Genomic DNA, 16,798 nt, shown 5'->3' with positions numbered 1-16,798 from the left:
AGGACAACTTTAAATATTCCAATATCCAAATCATAGGGGTGCCAGAAGGAGAAGAGGAAGAGCAAGAAATTGAAAACTTACTTAAAAAAATAATGAAGGAGAACTTCCCCAATCTGGCAAAGGAAATAGACTTTCAAGAGCTCCAGGAAGCTCAGAGTCCAAAGAAGTTGGACCCAAGGAGGAACATGTCAAGGCACATCATAATTACATTACCCAAGATGAAAGATGGGGAAAGAATCTTTTTTTAGAGATTTTATTTCTTTAGAGGGGAAGAGAAAGAGAGAAATATCAATGTATGGTTGCCTTTCATGGGTCCCCTGCTGGGAACTGGCCTGCAACCCAGGCATGTGCCCTGACTGGGAATCGAACCTCGATCCTTTGGTTTGCAGGCCTGCACTCAATTCACTGAGCTACACCAGCCAGGACGGGAAAGAATCTTAAAAGCAGCAAGAGAAAAGGAGACAGTTACCTACAAAGGAGTTCCCAGAAAACTGTATCAGCTGATTTCTCAAAAGAAACCTTACAGGCAAGAAGGGGCTGGAAAAAAGTATTCTAAGTCATGAAAGGCAAGGGCCTACATCCAAGATTACTCTCTGTAGCAAAGCTATCATTTAGAATGGACACGCAAATAAAGTGCTTCCCAGATAAGGTCAAGTTCAAGGAGTTCATCATCACCTAGCCCTTATTATATGAAACATTAAATGGACTTATCTAAGAAAAAGAAGATAAAAAATATGAACAGTAAAATGACAATAAACTCAGTTATTAACAACCAAACCTAAAAACAAAAACAAACTAAGCAAACAACTGGAACAGAAACAGAATCACAGAAATGGAGATCACATGGAGGGTTTTCAGTAGGGGAGTGGGAGGGGGAGAGGAGGGAAAAGGGTACAGAGAATAAGAAGCATAAATGGTAGGTAGAAAATAGTCAGGGGCAGGTTAAGAATAGTATAGGAAATGTAGAAGCCAAAGAACTTTTATGTATGACCCATGGACATGAACTGAAAGGGGGGAATGCGTGTGGGAGGGGGTGTGCAGGGTGGAGGGGAATAAAGGGGGTAAAATGGGACAACTGTAATAGCATAATCAATAAAGTATATTTTTTAAAAGGTAGAGTTAGAAAATAGCATTTTTCTTCTTAGACCCTATCTTCAAATTACTTTTCTGGTCTTCCGGTTTGTACGCATCTATTTGCCTTAATTTAAATAAATAATTTTTGTTGATTTTTTTAAAAGAGAGAGAAACATCAGTTTGTCGTTTCACTTATTTATACATTTTCACTGGTTGATTCTGTGCCCTGACTGGCTACTGAACCTGCAACGTTGGCATATCCAAACAGTGCCCTAATAATTGACCTACCCAGGCAGGGAAGCAGCACTCTTCCTTTAAACTGCTTTTAGTGGCTTTTGCTTTTGGGAAAGGATTTCCTTTCAGTGTAATAGCAACAGCCACCCCAGGTGAAGTCACACACTTGGGGATTTTGTTATAGCCTGTAAAAATAAAACAAAAACAATGCCTTGGAAACTGAGTTTAAAAGTGTTGTCAGTTCTTTCTCTAGTGTTTACTTGGATTTTTTTTTTTTAAGAAACGTGTGACAGTCTTTTAAAAGGTAAAGTAGCAGATTTTTACCTTTTAGCAGTTTAAGGAGTTCCTGACTTCACAGGTTGCTAAGATGTCAGATTCATGCTGAGCAGTGTAAGTAAAGTGTTAGTTACAAATGAGAGAGAAAAGGATCCTTTTCACAGTTATAAATAAGCTATTTCTAGTAGCTCACACCTTTTTATTTTTCACTCCCACTTTCCCTGGTTTTGTATAAACATTAAATCCCCCAAGGAGATGGATATTTAAGGTGATAAGTAGTGCCTCTCACAGGGAAAGAGCAGGGAAGACAGAAAGGCTACATGGCTACTGTAAGTTGAGGGCTTCATTTGTGGACCTCAGGAAAAACTCAAGAAGGACATATTCTTCTTCCTCAGTGTTCTGTGATGCTTAAACTGTAATTTAAACAATTGAGATATCAACCATGCACCACAAAGTCACCCTTTTAAAGTACATAATTCAGAGGTCTTCAGTGTATTCACTATGTTGTACAACCATTACCACTGTCACATTTCACAATATTTTTATTGTCCCCAAAAGGAAGTCCATACGCATTAGGTGTCATTTTCTATTTCCCCTTCCCTCTAACCTCTGGCAGCCACTAATCTACTTCTTGTCTCTATGGATTTGTCTGTTCCAGCGTTTTATATAAATGGAAACATATAAATGGTACTGGCTTCTTTCACTGAAAATGTTTTCAAGGTTCATCCATCTAGTAGCCTGTTTCAGTACTTCAGTCCTTTTTATGGCTCAATAATAGCCCAGTACCTGGATATACACATTTTGTTTATTGGTGCTTCACTGATGGACATTTGGATTGTTTCCATTTTTAGGCTATTATAAATAATGCTACTGCATGTATTCATATACAGGTTTTTATGTGATGATGTCATTATTTTTAGCACAATACTTCTGTACTTTGTCAAAAAAGAAAATATTAAAAATCAAGACCAATAAACCCATACTCCTACCACCTAACCCCACCATATTTATTTTTATATTACCTTCAACATACACATACAGTATTCCAAGTGGTTAAGAAATCATGTACTATCTTGATGCTGATCACTTCTCTCTTCTATTTCCTCTTCAACCCACTCCAGTTGGACTTTCACTCTCACCACTACAAATTAGGGCTCTTGTCAAGATCAAGATCACCAGCAACCTCCAGCTTGCCAAACCAGTGTCCTCATACTACTTGACCTCCAAGTGGTATGTGATGCTGTTGATCATCCACTCCCCTGGAAACACTGTCTTCTCTTGGTTTTTGCGGCACCATACATCGTGAGTGTTCCTTCTACTTCCCTGGCTACTCCTCACATTGTATTTCCTGTTTCTTTTTCTGCCTAACCCTAAATGTTGGAAAGTTCCAGGATTTGGTCCTAGGCCCCCTACTCTGTAGGCCCCCTATTCTCTTCTCAGCCACAACACTTAGTCCTAATGATTCTTAAACTTACATCCCCAGTTCTGATTGTGTTAAGCTCTGTATTCGTATATACAGTTGCCTACTTGACATCTCTGCTTAGAGGTCTAATAGGTGTCCCAACTGAACATGGCCAAAGCAGATCTCTTGATTTTCTAACCCTGAAACCTGCTCTTCCCTCAGTCGTTCCTCATCTTGGTTGGACCTGCACAGTTGCTCACATCAGAAATCTTAGGTGACATCATTGATTCCTTCTTTCCATTATTTGTCTCTCCACCTCCAAATTACATCCAGAATCTAGTTACTTGTCACCATCTCAGCTACTTTAGTGCGAGATAGCATCTCTCACCTGGACAACTGTAATAGCTTCTACTCTTAACTCCTCTGTAGTTCACCCTTCAGCATAGCCAATGCGATTTCTTTAAAAATCTGAGTCAGAGACAGGGTCATACCCCTGCTCAAAGCTCTCCATTGGTTTTCCATTAAATAAAAGCCAGAGCCTTTGCCATGGATAGACGGCCCTGCATAATGTACCTTCTGCCTGCCTCTCCAGTGCTATCTGCTACTTCTCCCTCATTGCTTTACCGCAGACACACTAGCCTTTTATTTCTCCAGTGGCATACACTCTTTCTGTCCTTTAAGGCCTGCATTGCAGGAGCCATTTCCTCTACTTGGGCTGCCCTTCTAGGTCTTTGCAGAGCTGGCTCCTTGTCAGAGCTGGTATCAGCTGAAATGTTCTCTCCTCAGAGAAGCTTCCCTGACCACCTATCAAAAATAGCCCTCTGCCACTACCTCCCACTCTGTAAAGTATGTTCTGTGTTATTTTCTTCATTGTATATATTATTATTCTGAAATTATTTACCTATTTATATCTTACAGTTTTTTAAAAATTGAGGTATAATTGACATATAATATTGTATTAGTTTCAGGTGTACAACATAGCGATTCAGTATTTGTATATATTGTGAAATTATCAGTAGTCACAGTAAGACTAGTTACCATCTGTTACCTTAAAACTTTTTGCAAAAGTTTTGCAAAACCCTTTTTTTCTTATGGTGAGAAGTGTTAAGAGCTTTCTTAGCAACTTTCAAATATACAGTGTGTTATTATTGACTATAGTCACCATGGTGTACATGGCATCCCCATGACTTACTTATTTGATAACTAGAAGTTTGGCAGAACTTCCCCCACTACCCGTGCTTTTGGCAGCCACTAATCTGTTCTCTATATCTGTGAGCTTGACTTTTTTGTTTTTGGTTTTTTTTTAGATTCTACATATAAGTGGGATTTTATGGTATTTGTCTTTGTATCTGGTTTGTTTCACTGTTTACTTATTGATTGTCACTAATATAAACATCTGATATTTACTAAACTTATACTTTGTGATAGATATTTATTTACATTTTCTCATTCATCATCCCCATTTTATAACTGAGGAAACTGCAATTCACAGCAGCAAGAACTTTGTCTACTTGTTTTTACTGCTACATCCCTAACACACATAACAGTGTCTGGCACATAGTAGTTGCTAAAAAAATTTTTTTTAATATATTTATTTATTTTTAGAGAGAGGGGACAGGAAGGAGAAAGAGAGGGAGAGAAACATCAATGTGTGGTTGCCTCTCATGTGTCCCCCACTGGGGACCTGGCTTGCAACCCAGGCATGTGCCCTGACTGGGACTCGAACTGGCATCCCTTTGCTTCACAGGCCCATGCTCAATCCACTGAGCTACACCAGTCAGGGCAACTAAAAAAATTTTTGTTGTTGGTTGAGTAAGTGACAGAAAGACTCCCAGCATCTCTATATCTCTAGTTCTGCATATCCCTGAAGATGTAAACTTGTGCCCTGGCTGGTGTGGCTCAGTGGATTGATTGAGTGCAGGCATGTGAAGCAAGGGGTCACCTGTTCGATTCCCAGTCAGGGCACATGCCTGGGTTGCGGGCCAGGTCCCCAGTGGGGGACACATGAGAGGCAACCACACATTGATGTTTCTCTCCCTCTCTTTCTCCCTCCCTTTCCTTCTAAAAATACATACATAAAATCTTTAAAAAAAAAAGTAAACTTGTATATTCGATCACCCACTTAGTATTTCCACTCAGATTTCTAATCAACATTTAAATTATCCCACAACTCTTAACTCCTTCTTTGCCTAAACCTATTTTTTTTCCTCTTCCTCGTATTAGTAAATGGCATCACCACAAGTCCAGTTTATACCAGAAACCTAGGCTTTGCTTTTAGTGGGTGGGTCCCTTTCTCCATTCCCCAGGTCCAGTCCAGCAGCAAGACTGTTGATTCTTTCTTGAACTATCTCTGTGCTCGCTGTCACCACACGAACCTCCCTTCCCATTGTCTCTTTCAGACTTGTTTCCCTGCATCTACTCTTGTCTCTCTTAAGCCATTTCCCACTTGGCAACCAGAGTGATTTTTAAAAAACGTGTTAGCTCACACCACCACCATGTGTAGGATCCTTTTGTGGATTCCTGTTGTTATAGTCTGAGTCCTTCACTCTGGCCTACAATGCCCTGGTGATCTGGGTGCCTCTGCCCCTTCAGTTCCCTCGAACCATTTTCCCCCTTGGTCACTGGGTTTCAGTTTACACTGAGCTCCTTCCCTTCCTCCACGATCTTCTCCACCTCAGAGCCTCTGGACTGGCCATTCCTTCTGTCCATGACTCTCTCTACTCCCAGGTCTTTGCAGGACTGGCTTCTTGTTCTTCAGTTTTCAATTCAAATAGCACTTCAGATATTTCTTCTCTGAATTCTGAATATCACATCAGCCATTTTATTAAGAGCACTTAACCATACACTGGAACTGTCATTTATTTATTCATGTATTTACTTATTTTCTGTTTGGTTTTCCCCCCTCTAGATTATAAATAATTGTTGCCCTACAACATAATATGTATCAGAGAAATATTTGGGGAGTGAATGCCTGAATGATAAACACATTTCTGGGTATACATGCTGTATTATAATATCATGTTTTCCCTTAATGTTAAATCATAAAAGTACCAATTTTCTTTAGTCCTCATATTTGAAATTCTTTTTATACTCTTGTGTCCAGCTTACTTCACAAAGCATACTGGTTCTTTTTTTTTAAATGTTATTACAGTATGCTTTACATACAAGAAATTCATCCCTTTTAGTGTGCAGTTCTACAAGCTCCGACAAAGATAAAATCATGTAATTACAACACAGTCAAGATATAGAACAGTTCTGTCACCCTAAAGAATTAGCCATGTCACTATGTAGTCTGCTCTTCTTACTGCCTTCATCTGATAGAAACTACTGGTCTGTTTTCTCTACTTACAGTTTTGCCTTTTCCAGAACATCATATAAATGGAATCATGCAGTATGTAATCTTTTCAGTCTGGCTTCATTCCTTTAGCATAATGCATTTGAAGTTCATCAGTGTTGTTGAATATGTCAGTAGTTAAATTCTTTTTTTTTTTTTGCTGAGTGAGTACTATTCCATTATATGGATATACCATGGTTATTTATCCATTTACAAGCTAAAGGACATTTGAATTGTTTTCAGATTCTGTCAGTCATGGATAAAGTTGCTGTAAACATTTACATACAGGTTTTTATGTAAACAAAATTTTTCATTTCACTTAGGTAAATATACCTAGGAGTGGGATTGTTGGGTTGTATGGTAAGTATATGTTTAACTTTATAAGAAACTACCAAACCCTCTTCCAGAATTGCTGTGCTGTTTGAATTCCCAGCAGCAGCATGTGAGAGTTCCGATTGTTCTGCATCCTCACCAGCACTTGATGTTGTTAGGTTTTGGTGTTGGTAGTACTGTGGCTCTAAGTTGCATTTCCTTAATGACTAATGATGGTGAATATCTTTCTGCATGATTGTTTGTCATCTGTATATCTTCTTTAAAGAAATTTTTTTAATTTAAAATTTTACTGATTCTAGAGAGAGGAGAAGGGAGGGAAAAAGAGGGAGAGAAAAATCTCTGTGAGAGATGAACATTGATCAGTTCCCTCTTGCACACACCCCAACAGGGGACTGAACCCACAGCCCAGGCATGTACCCTGATCAGGAATTGGTGCCTTTCATTCTGCAGGACGATGCCCAACTGAGCCACACCTGTCAGGGCTCCATATCTTCTTCGGTAATGTTTCTGTTCAAATCTTTTGCCTGTTTTTTAAATTGGGTTATTTGTTTTCTGCTTACTGAGTTTTGACATTTCTTTTTATTCCAAATGTATATGCTTTATCACATATATGTGATTTGAATATATTTTCTACCATAATGGATTCTAGTTGATAAAATCCAATTTATCAACTATTTAGTTTTATAGATCATACTTTTAGTGTAATGTAAGAAATCTTTGCCTAACCAAGGTCACAAACATTTTTTTCCTGTGTTTTTTTCTAGATGTTTCATAGGGTTAGGTTTTCTATTTAGGTCTATCTCCCTATAATGAGTTAATTTTTGTGTATGGTGTGAGACATAGACTAAGATTTTTTTTCTGCAAGTGGCTGTACAGTTTTTCTAGTCCCATTTATTGAAAAGACTACCCTTTTTCCATTGAACTGCTCTGTATTTTTGTTGAAAATTAATTGTATTATTTTCTTAGGGCTGCCATAACAAAGTGCCACAAGCTGGTTGACTTAGAATAACTGTAATATTATCTCACAGTTGGGAGTCCAGAAGCCTGCAGCCCAGGTGTCAGGAGGGTTATGCTCATTCTGAAACCTGCAAGGGAAGAGCCTTCCTTGCCTCTGCCAGCTTCTGGTATTCCCAGACTTTTCTTGACTTGTTAGCATAATTCCAGTCTCTGCTTCACACAGTGTCCTCCCCGTGTGTGTATCTTCACATCGTCTGCCTTCAGTGTATGTTTGCGTCCACCTTTCCCCTTTTTATAAGGCCACCAGTCATACTGGATTAGGGCTCATTTTAATGATGTCTTCTTAAAGTTGGTTAAATCAGCAAAGACCCAGTTTCCAAATAAGGTCACATTCTGAGGTACTGGGGGTTGGAACTTCAACATCTTTTGGGGGGACATAATTCAACCCATAACATTAATTGACCATATGTATGGGTCTGGATTACTTATACTGCTCCGTTGAGATGCATGTCCGTCCTTTTGCCAGTGGCACATTGTGTCAGATGGTGTGAGTTCTCAACTTCCTGCTTTCCAGTTCCTGGCACCGTAGTCTGCAGGCTCTCTTCAGGCTGTAACTGGGGGAACTACTGTTTTCTCTCTCTCAGGATTCACTGTGCTGTGCTGCCTGCCATCCGGTGTCTGAAAATCCGTTTGATGTACTTGTCCAGTTTTTTAGTTGTTTAGGTTGGGAGAGTAAATCCAGTTCTTATAACTCCATCATGGCCAGATGTGAAAGTCCATAGTGGGAGTGTGAAATGATTGAATCACAATTTTATTGTGTCACTATACCAAAACTTTAGGAATTTTTCTACTGTTTGGCATTTAAATTATTTCATATTATTGCTGTATAGGTAATGCTACAGTAAACCTTTTTATGCACATATCTTTTTGCTTTAATTGAATTATTTCTTTTAGATAAGTTTCCAGGAGAATAGTTACTGAATAAAGGATGTGGAAATGTTTGTGGATATTCTATTCTCAAAGGAATGTACCAATTTACAGCAGTTCATGAGTGGACTAGTTATCTATCACAAAACTAGTTTTTGCTGGCATTGAGTATTTAACAAACTAAATGTATTTTTAATTTTTAACATGAATCAATATTACATTAATATTGTTAACATTAATATTACATGTAATGTGTATATACAAATAATTATACCAATATACATATATGTTCATGTGTGTGTGTATACAGGGTGCAGCAAGAGTAGGCAGTTGGCTGAATAGAAAATAATGTAATAATAATACAAGAATAAACTCTGTTTCATGCACTCACAACTGTAAACCTACTTTTGCTCCATCTATATGTGTATGTGTTTCCATCATCAGAGGGGATAGACCTCCTTGGCCCTCTGGTTCTCAAATTCATAACCTCCAAGCCCTGGCCAGGTAGTTGAGTTGGTTGGACCATTGTCCTAGAACTGAGAGATTGAGGGTTCAATTCCCAGTCAAGGCACATACCTAGGTTTCAGGGGTCCCAGGTTCAGGTGCATACAGAAGGCATCTAATCAATGCTTTTCTCTTGCACTGATGTTTCTTTCTCCCTTCCTCTCTCTCTTCCTTGTTCTCTAAAAAACAATGAAAAAATGTGCCTGGGTGAGGATTTAAAAAAAATAAAAATAAAAACAATAAACCTCTAAGAAGAGATCTGTCTAGGAGCATCCAGCCTTTTGGCATCTCTGGGCCACGCTGGAAGAAGAAGAGTTGTTTTGGGCCACATACTAACTACGCAAACACTAATGAAAACTGATGAGCAAATAAAAGGTTTTAAGTAAATTTATGGTTTTGTGTTGGGCTGCATTTCATAGCCATCCTGGCCCACTTGCAGTCCACAGGCTCCAGGATGGACACCCCTGTTAGACTGTTATGGTCAAGTGCTCACACCTCCTCTGATCACTTTGGCAATGCTATTGAATGTTATGATTGGCACAGCTCAGGTCTGTGCTTGCCTAGAATCAATCAGTTAGGCTTTGGAAGATGAAGTCATATAAATATCAACAGCTTCGTGAACCATGCAGTTGGAAAGAGTGAGTAAAGGAAGCAAGTTTCAAAATGTGTGGGGTCAGTGTGGTAGGGAGGTTGCTGTTTTCTAGATGCCCAGAAGAAGGGGGAATATGGAGTAAATAAAATCCTAGTTATTTATTACTGTAGCATGAATGTGACTCTTTTTTCATTTGCTGTTCATTCATTCATCTAACTTATCTAACAAATGTTTATTGAGAGACTTCTGAGTGCCAAGGATGCAGAGAGAAACAAGATCCAGTTGAGTCTAATGGACTCAGCCAAAAAAGGCAAAGGGGTAAAAATGTTAAGATGCCTTGGCTGGTGTGGCTCACTGGATTGCTTACCAGCCTGCAAACCAGGGGGTCGCTGGTTTGATTCCTGGTTGAGGCACATGTCTGGGTTGCTGATCAGGTTCCCAGTAGAGGGCATGCAAGAGGCAACCACACATTGACATTTCTCTCCCTCTGTTTCTGCTTCCCTTTACCTCTAAAAATAAATAAATAATCTTTAAAAAATTGCTAAGAGGTAAGTTCCGTGATGGACTTATTCACAGGACTTAATAGGAGCATAGAGAGCCTCAACTAAAGGCAGGGAAGAGTCATGAAGGTATATTTATTTACTGTCTATTGATGTGTAACAGATCACCCCAAAACTTAGTTGCTTGAAACAACAATAATCATTTACTATCTGTAATGGTTTCTACGAATGCAATTCAGAAGCATCTCAGGAGATTCTGACTCATGAGAGAGGAGGGTCTGTCCCAGGACATTGCAGTCAGGTGTTGGCTGGGGCTACAGTTATCTGAAGGTTTGAGATTAAGGGATCTACTTCCAAGGTAGATCACTCATGTAGTTGGCAAGTTGGTGCCTCTCCATGGGACTTTGTGGTGTTTTCATGACGTGCCATGGCAGCTGACTTCCCCAGAACAAGTGATAAAAGAAACTAAGATGGAAGCTCCAGTGCCATTTATGGCCCATACTTGGAAGTTATACACGGGTGCTGCTGCTACATTCTCTTAGTCACGGAGGTTAGTTGTATTTCATTGTGGAGAGGTCCAGCACAAGGATGTGAATACTGGGAGGTAGAATCATTTGAGCCATCTTGGAGGCTGGCTACCACAGAAGGCTTCTTTCTGTGACAAGGTGTCATTTGAGTTGAGTCTTAGAGTACATACAGGATTATCTGGCAGATAAGGAGACCATTAGATAAAAAAAATAATGGAGAAATTGGGCAGCTGATAATAAGGAGGCCACCATGACTATATTGTAAGGTAGGTGTGGGATGGTAAGGGAGGAGTGGAACCAGACCATGTAGATCCTCCTATAGCTAGAGTGTGTGGCCCTTTTTTTGGAGATAATGGCAAACCACTGAAAGAGTACAGCAGATTTAGGTTTCAGATTTGCACTAAAAGGATAATGTTGGCAGTAGGAAGCAGCTAAAAATAGGAGACTGGAGTTTGTGAGAAAGGTGTCACTGGAGGAAGGCGTCTGACAGGTGCTTGTGGCAGCTCTGGCAGGGCATGAGATTGTTCAGGAATAGCTCCCAGTGAGAAGAGCAAGGGCAGAGGGCGGAGCCCACAGGCAGCACAGAGATATGCTGAGGAAGAGAAAACCAGGAAGATTCCCACTATTTTTGCACTCTATGATCAAAAAGAGTATTTTGAAGATTCCCACTATTTTTGTACTCTACCTTCAAAAAGAGTAAAGAAAACTCATATTTTCTTTCCTTTTTTTAACATAATTTCCTTTTTTATTCAATATAAAGAAATCAAGTATATACTTGCCTTGTCCACACTATCCTCAGCTAAGAAATTTAATCTTGACTAAATCAGTCTTCAAACCCATCCCTTTCCCATTCTTTTCACTGGCATTTATTTTCTTTCCTTTTTAAAAAAATATTATTTATTTTTAGAGAGAGGGGATGGGAGGGAGAGAGAGAGAGAAACATCAGTGTGTGGTTGCCTCTCAAGTGCCCCATACTGGGGACCTGGCCTGCAACCCAGGCATGTGCTTTGGTTCGCAGGCCAGCGCTCAGTCTACTGAGTCACACCAGCCAGGGCCATTCTTTTTTTTTTAATTGACTTTCTTGGGGTGACACTGGTTAATAAAATTATATCTGTTTGAGGTATACAGTTCTATAATACATCATTTGTAAATACTTATATATTTCCTTCATTTTCCAGTGAAATGTTCATGTTCTGTGGAGTATTTATTGTCTGATTTTACTTTTTTAAGCACCCTAGTAGCCATATTATCATCTTATTCCAGCCTTTCTGGGACTTTGCTGTCCTTACGCTTCTCTCCCAGTTTGTTGTTATCAATAGCCTTCAGTATCCTGTTACTTTCTCGCACAAAAATGTAGTCTTCAGGATCTCAGAGGCCTCCTGGAATACAAATATTTTTGCTTTTGCTGCTTACAGCTTTCATGTTCCCTGAAACTTGATCTTTATCCAGAGCCCCTACCCTCCCCCCACCCCCCAGGGATTTACAGTGACATCTGATGATTTTTGCTTTGTGAACAAAATTTGTCTTTTAGGACACGCGGAGTCTACAGTCTAGGGAGGAAAATATTGGAGGCTTAAAGGTGTTAGTCAGTTAAAAGACTGACACCTTTAAGCATGTAAATTTAATTTTTTAAAACTTCTTTCTAGAGCACCTCAAAGTCGCTTGCATCAATCCTGTTTCTCAAAAGTTTCTGCCTGTGTGTACTTCTGTGGCTGTAGCAGGCAGCCGGTGAGGTGGCTAACTCCTCAGCTGCTTCTGTGGGCTCCCAGGTGGCTGCCTTCAGATGGTTTCCATAATGATCAGAGGCAGCTTAGCAACATCACATCTGGCTCCTGTTGAGACTCATGGGCAGTTGATGGGAGATGCAGATTCCTTTAAACATATTCAGAATCTAACCATTTCTCAATGGTCCCACTGTCGAAAAGCCAACATCATTCTTACCTCTTCTGCCTTGTCTCCGCACTACGGCCAGAGAGAACTTTTAAAATCGAAGTCAAGCTTGGGTTCACCTCTGCTTAGAACCCTCCAATAATGTCCTAACTCATGAGAATAAGATCCAAAATCTGTCCCACGCTGTAAGGCCCTCTATGACCCCTGCTGCATCTCCCACTATCTCCTTCCACTCTCCTTTCATCCTCTGCCCACTGCCTTGTTGCTTCTTCATCCTGCCAAGTATGCTCAAGCCTTAGAAGCTTTGTACTTGCCGTTCCTTCTGCCAGGATCCCTTCATCCAATAGCCAAGTGACTTGATTCCTCACTTCCTTTTGCTTTGGTCTTTGCTCAGGCATCACCTTATACCCAAAGAGCTCTTCCTGACCATTTTACATATACAGCTCCTCCCTTCTGATACTCTACCTTTCCCTGGCTTTCTTTCTTTCAGTACTGCAGTGGTCACACTCTGACACAGCTATATGTATGTTCATTGTCTGATTCTCTACTCTAATGGGGCCAGGGCTTTTGTTTTCCATTGTTCCACCTCAGCTCAAGGACCGCACCTGGTGAATGGTAGTGCTCGGTAACTGTGGAGTGAATGAATGGGTGGGGGGCAAGCTCAGGTCAGGAAGGGAAGCTGCCTGGTGAGAATCATCCTCCCTGCCCCTCAGTCTTCCACAGCCAGAGACAGCTCATTTCCTCCACCGCAAGCAACACCTGTTTCCTTCACACTTTCTTTGCCCTTCTAGATGAAACAACCAAATTACTGCCTCTGGGGTGTGGATACGTCTTTCTCATGATCACAACTGGCATGTGTTACTTTGAACCATATAGAATTGTCGTTTTTATAGTTTGTAGTGGATGAATATCAGCAGTATCAGATGGCTTTCAGTGTATCAATGTTGAAGGCCCAGATACTAACAATAACTGCCTAGAAATTACTAGGACTGTTACTAGGGTTTGGTGCTTACTGGGTACTTGCTGTGTGTCTGACAGTGTGCTAAGGGCCATATTTGTATTCTTACTTAATCCTCATAACCACTGTGAGATGTAGGGGCCGTTGTTCTATTTTATGGATAAGAAAACTAAGATTTAAAGAGATGAAGTGAACTCACCAAGGTCATACTAAGTGGGGAGCAGCAGAGCTGGGAATCCACATCAGTCTGCCTGGAACTGTCTTCACTTTACCTGCAGCTGCCTGGCTGCTGCACAAAGGTGAAGGTGGTGCAGAGGGTGAGCTCTGAAGCTGCCCCCTCCTGAGGCTGGTGCTGCAGCGATATGCACAATAGAGCACTGGATTATTTCCCAGCTTGGCCCCCAGCACCGGATAGCTAGTGGCCCTGTGTGTCATTTCATGGGGCGGGGGGGGGAGTACAGCGTTTGGTTAGGGCACAGTTACTGGAGTCCATTTGGAAAATTGTCTGTGGGTCTCTTCTAGGCTTATTTTCTTGTGTATAAGGAATAGAGATATCTACTTCAAAATATGTTGTGAGGATTGAATGATTTAAAAACCTTCCAGCTCAGTCCCTTTAACATAAAAATATGTAATGCTCCATCCAGCACAAAATTCTGATTCAAATAACTCCCTGCATGTCTGTTATACTGAAGGAAGACATTACATTTTCACGATCATCCTCAAGAGGACAGACAAGCTGACCTGTTAGGGATGCAGATTCTGCCATCTGGTTCTCTGTCTGGAAGCAGGAGGGAGTGGCTCACCCCGTTGGACACCAAAGCCTCCATTGTGGTCATTTAACCCAAACTTGGCATGGTCAGGGTGTGTCTGAGGACAGAGGAGAGAAGACTCATGACCCTTTAGGAGGTCCCCTTAGGAGTTCCAAGATGACTCTTTTGCCCCCAAATTTGTAAGTATGTCTTTACAGAGAACTGGAGTTTTTCACATGCCCATTTTCCCACCTATGCTTGAGTTAAGGGCCCACAGAGTTATGTGTTCTCCCAGCTCCCCTGAAGTGGTTGTTTAATTTTCCTCGTTTTTTCCTTTATCCCTCATAGGACCCTTCTAGTTTACCCAGAATCCTAACACTAGAATTCTGTAGTGGATAGTGTAGTGAAGACTAGCAGCTGCTGTGGCCCAGAGTAACAACTAGCACCTCTAATTTCCTGTCACCCGAAAAATGGCAAAGGAGGTTTTTCTTTAGGTCTAGGTGAGTATGATTGCAAAAACTATAAGGCAGCTTGTTCTAAATATTTCAACCATCCCTCCTATTTTTGCCCTCATATTTATTTCATGGAGTCAGATCTTTTTACTCTATGATTAAAAGTAAAAGGCTTAAAAAATGGAAAAAGTCTGGAAAAAAACTACCCCCAAAATGTGTTTCTGTTGAAGCACAAGCGGGTGATAATAGGGTCTTCTGGTTCTAATGGGTCTTCTTGCTTCTGGAAGCAAGTTAGAAATAGGAAGTTAGAAAGTTAGAGAAGCACCTAGTGCTGGTTTTTTTTCCTTTAATTTTTGAGATAAAATTCACATGCTACAAAATGTACCATTTTAAGGTGTACATTTCAGTGGTTTTAGTGTTTCCTGTACAGCTGTCACCCCGGTACAACTCTAGAACATTTTTCATCTCCCCAGAGAGCAACCCATACCCATTAGCAGGCAGCCTGCATTTCCCCTCTCCCCTGGCCCTTGGTAGTCACTCATTAATCTCGGTTGTGGATTTGCCTCTACTGGACATTTCATTTAAACAGAATCGTACAATATTCATCCTCTTGTGGCTGGCTTTTTTCACTAAGCGTAATGTTTTAAAGGTTCATTCATGTTAGAGCATAATCTGCACTTCATCCCTTTTTACAGCTGAATAATATTTCATTATGGATATTCCACACATTTTTCATATACAGCTGAATAATATTTCATTACATGGATATTCCATACATTTGCATATCCATTCACCATGTTAGACATCTGGGTTATTTCTACCCTGGGGCTGTAACAAATAATGCAGCCGTCAGTGTCCATGGACAAGTTTTTGTGTGGATATGTGCTTTCATTTGTTTTGGGTGGACACCAGGAGTGGAATTGCTGGGTAATATTTAACCTTTTGAGGAAGAGCCAAGCTTTTCCCCACAGCAGCTGCACAGTTTTACATTCCCAGCAGTGATATCTGAGGGTTCCAGTTTCTTCACAGCCTCACAAACACTCACCGTTTGTCTTTAAAAAAATTTTTTTATTTATTGATATGAGACAGAGAGAGAGAAACATTGATTTGTTGTTCCACTTATTTATGCATTCATTGGTTGATTCTTATATGTGCCCTCACCAGGGATTGAACCTGCAACCTTGGCCTATTGGAACTACACTCTAACCAACCGAACTCCCTGGGCAGGGCCCTCACTGTCTTTTTGATGACGGCCATCCTAGTGGGTGTGAAGCAGCATCGCACTGTGGTTTGGGTTTGCATTGCTCTGATGAATAAAAATATCAAGTGTTTTTTACCTGCTCATTTGGTCATTCACATATCTTTTTTGGAGAAATGTATATTCAGATCTTTTGCCCATTTTAAAAATTGGGCTGCTTGTCTTTTTATTATTACTGAGTCCTTAATTTTTAAGTGAACAAAAAAAGGGAGGGGAGGGAGGCAGTGATTTAAAGTGACGGGAGACCTGAATTAGGTCACAGTCCGTGGAAACGGTGGCAGAGCAGACTGCAGCAGAGAGCAGGATGTGTCGGTGACGGGTGAGTGCGGGTGACTCAGGAGCTCAGGTGCAGTTTAAAGGAGTCCTCAAAGATGCTGCCTCAGGGAAACCTGCTCAGGGAGGTTTTGTTGGTGGCTGGGTTTTCTCTTCTTTTTTCTTTAAAGATTTCATTTAATTTTAGAGAGGGGAAGGGAGAGACAAAGAGAGGGAGAGAAACATCAATGTGTGGTTGCCTCTCACATGCCCCCTTACTGGCCTGCAACCCAGGCATGTGCCCTAGACTGGGAATTGAACCAGCAGCCATTTGGTTCACAGGCCTGTGCTCAATCCACTGAGCTATGCCAGCCAGGGCTTATTTTCTTATTTAAGAAATATTTGCCTGAGCATAGAGCCTTACGAGGTCTGTGTGTGTGATTCTCTCCTTCCCTAAGATGGGGGCTGTATGGACACTCCCCTTGGCTCACAGAGCTGTTAAGAACAATTGGTTTTGTAGCTTCTTCAAAGTGTGTCCTCAGATGAAATGTTCAGAAAAGGAGGCTTTTTAAAAATGTT

General features: G+C 40.7%; 1 protein-coding gene across 5 annotated transcripts in view; it reads left to right on the top strand.

Annotated features, from left to right (window-relative positions):
• Nucleotides 1-16,798, top strand: part of SGSM3 (small G protein signaling modulator 3) — a 39,562-nt gene that overhangs the window by 11,890 nt on the left and 10,874 nt on the right. The gene's annotated exons all lie outside the window — the stretch shown is intronic.

Source organism: Artibeus jamaicensis, unplaced genomic scaffold (genome assembly GCF_021234435.1).
Source record: "Artibeus jamaicensis isolate MK-2021 breed Jamaican fruit bat unplaced genomic scaffold, CSHL_Jam_final contig_233, whole genome shotgun sequence".
NCBI classification, from domain to species: Eukaryota; Metazoa; Chordata; class Mammalia; order Chiroptera; family Phyllostomidae; genus Artibeus; species Artibeus jamaicensis.
Note: the sequence above shows the minus strand (reverse complement) of the source record. Positions and strands in the feature narration are given on the sequence as shown.